The following is a 3,478-nucleotide window of genomic DNA, read 5'->3' on the forward strand; positions in this document are numbered from 1 at the left end:
TTGAAATGATTTATCTAACTGTTAAATTATTTTGAAATTATTTATCTAATTATTTAATTTATTTTTAAATTACTAAATTTGTTACTATTAAATAAAATTATAATTTTTTAATTCATTTATCTAAAATTTTAATTTATTTTGAAATTATTTATCTAATTTTTAAATTTATTTTTTAATTACTAAATTTGTTAATATTAAATTAAATTATAATTTTGTAATTTATTTTGAAATTATTTATCTAACTTTTAATTTATTTTTAAATTATATATCTAATTATTTAATTTATTTTTAAATTACTAAATTTGTTACTATTAAATTATAATTTTTCACTTTATTTTAAAATTATTAAATTATTAATATTAAATTAAATTAGTTATCTAATGTTTTAATTTATTTTGTTAATTCTAAGTATTCAATGTTTTATTTATTATATTATTATTTATTTAGTACTCTAACTCTACCAAAATTTCGGCAGCATAACATTTCTATTATAACATATCCCAAAAATTTAAAACCCTACAAAAAACACTCAGAAAATTCCCAGAACATTCACAATATACAGATTATTAATCAAATTTAAATACTAAAACATGCTACAATTTTATACACATATATAAATATATCACTAAACACATCTTATTTTGTACACACATTCACATATTAATTAAAATAATAACATAATTAAAAACTACATACCTTTATGCCACAAAATTATAAATACTCTAGTGACCAAATTTCCAATAGATACTCCTTCAATTTCTACACAAAATCAACCCAAAAAATTAAATTTAAACAAACTTAAACCTTAACTAAGTAAAAGTACAAAATTAAACTAATAGACATCTGTAATTTATGCTCAGTATAAAATACACAAAACCTTGACTGAGTATATATATATATATTTATATATAAATACACAATTATAAAAAAGTCTTGATATGACAAAGTGGTTTAAAATATTTGCTTCTATATGAGTCCTACAGATTTTGAAGAAACATTAAATTGATCCTTAAAAGAATTGACAGAAAACTATTGCTAAAAAAGTCTTGCATTTTGACACTACCATACTATATATTACACATTTATATATTAGACTTACAGCTCCCTGAGCGTTCTAATGTTACCAATCTCTGGAGGAATGGAACCACTGAGTCGGTTTCCCAGTACACTCCTGCACCAAACCAGCCAACAGTTAAAAAATGATGACACATTTCAGAGATACATTGTGATATTGATATAAATAATTGATAAGAAGAGAGCACAAGTAACTTACAGAATGCGCAGGGGTGCACGAGAAAGGCTTGGGGGGATTGATCCATTGAGGTAGTTGCAAGAGAGATCACTGTGTTTAGTTAAAGAAAACTTAGTCTTCTGGCACTCTATAATAATATTTATTATCTAGTAATAAACTCTGAAAACCATGCTTCTACTACTACTGGAACTACCATTCAACTCTGAATGCATTGCTGTATTGCATGAGTAAATTCTGAAAAGTACTATCTGATTTATATATGTGACTATGGGAATGTTTAATAATGAAGTTATATCTCACATGCTATTTTCCAGATTTGATATTGTCCTGTATGTAATAATTAACATGTTCTAGCACTTTTCTATAAAATTAAAATCCAATGTAAATGTGCACTTAAGTTTGTAATCCAATGTAACTTTTTCTGTAAAATATATATAATTCCAATATAATATGAATGTGCACTGAACTATATCAACTAATTTGAAAAACCTCATATCAGAAGTAAAAAATATAACTTTTAAAATCCAATATATTTAAAAGGTTGTTATAAGCATCATTACTTACATATATTCTATCTCTCTCTATATATATATATGTATATATATACATATACATATTTAAATACTTACAAACTGTACACTATGATTTGGTTCCTTCAATAAAACACATTGAATTTACAAATACAAAACTCAAACCTCAGGTTCATTTTTCAATGATCAGATATATCAACAACATTTCACAAAAGGCAATCAACAGAAAAGACCAATAAAAGAATCAGACCCTTCAACAAAGCTACAAAAACTCATTAATAAACATCTGTAATTTATGCTCAGTATAAAATTCACAAAACCTTGACTGAGTAAAAGTATCAAATGCTAAAACAAGAAAAATTCCAAAATTAGGAATAGCTAAAATTAAGGCATATTTGAATCTTTCAACACAATAGTCCAGCAAAATAAATCAGAGATAAATGCAAATATCAAAGGCCCTTTAGTATATATAGCAAGTCTCAACAAATAATCCAGACCCATTCTCTGACAGACTAGACAAACACAAAGGAAGGCAGTGATGAACTTTCCTTCTTCAATATGCATATAGCCAATGATTCAAAAAATTCTTAGAACAGAATATGTACACGGTAGCTCAAATATCTAAAGACTTGAAGACTAGATTAAAAGGGGAAGAATAAAAAAGACCTTCAAGCTGAATGATTGAAATACCAGACCCCAGACCGAAAGAAGCATAAAACCCAGAAAAATCATTCCTTGACTTTCCCTCAATTCTCTCAACAGCCAAACAGAAGACAATCAATCTTCCAAATAAACAAATATATACATATATATAAGAAAATAAAGAAAACAAACCAAAAAATGATCACAGAGAAAGCTCAAATGTTTATAATAGCTAGAGAAACCAAAACCGTTACTTGCATTTCCATGTGTATTCTTTTCCTCTCTTCTCAAAACCAAAACCTCAAAACTCATAACTCAAACAAAAACTTGGGTGGGTTTCGGGTTACCTGTGTTTCGGCAGAGAGAGCAACTCGTAGCCAAGAGGGTGTCGCCGACCGTTTGGAGAGAGAGCCGAGAGGGAGTCGCAGACCGTCGGCGTTAGGGAGAGAGACCCGAGAGTGAGCAGACCCGTCGGTGATCGAAGGTGAAGCTGAGAATGGCCAAGATCGTCAAAGTACGAGGCTGGCAACCTGAGAACGCCGACTGTCGTCGAAGTCGATGGCTGGCGAACTGAGAACGCCTACTAAGAACCCCAAGATCGTCGGAGTCGGAGGCTGGCGGACTGGAGACGATGTAGAGAGCGGAGAGAAGCTGGGGAAATAATCTCCTCTTCGATTTTGGAACGAAGATGCAGAGATCTCAAACTGAAAAATGCAAAAAACGAAACGAGGAGAGTGGAGGATATTAACGATTTAGGGTTTTATTTCTTTTTTATTAAATACTGAAATATAATAATAACAATGAAATGGCAAAAATATCCCTACAACCATTTTCCATTTATTTTATATTACGGTGTATATACAATATTGTTACACCCCCAAATTTGGAGATTCATTTGTCTAATCTCTTAGCTCGCGAGATTGCAGACCGAATATATAAATTAAAGAAAATATTACCATTTATACAAATGAATATATATATATATATCCAAAAGCTACATCATTGGTCCGGTTTGAGCATGAGCTAGGTGCGCATCACTCGGTCGCAAGTAAAT

The 3,478-nt window shown here is 29.4% G+C and overlaps 1 long non-coding RNA gene across 2 annotated transcripts; it reads right to left on the minus strand.

Moving 5' to 3' along the window:
• Positions 1-696: 696 nt before the first annotated feature.
• Positions 697-3,124, minus strand: LOC133821082 (uncharacterized). 2 transcript variants are annotated; one of them, XR_009887301.1, is made up of 4 exons: positions 2,772-3,124; positions 1,274-1,342; positions 1,100-1,171; positions 697-759 (listed from the first exon to the last, which is right to left on the minus strand). It is a non-coding gene; the product is annotated as an uncharacterized LOC133821082 (long non-coding RNA). The 2 variants fall into 2 exon arrangements; XR_009887300.1 differs by lacking the exon at positions 697-759 and having other exon boundaries at positions 874-1,171.
• Positions 3,125-3,478: the final 354 nt, after the last annotated feature.

Source organism: Humulus lupulus, chromosome 3 (genome assembly GCF_963169125.1).
Source record: "Humulus lupulus chromosome 3, drHumLupu1.1, whole genome shotgun sequence".
Classification (NCBI taxonomy): Eukaryota; Viridiplantae; Streptophyta; class Magnoliopsida; order Rosales; family Cannabaceae; genus Humulus; species Humulus lupulus.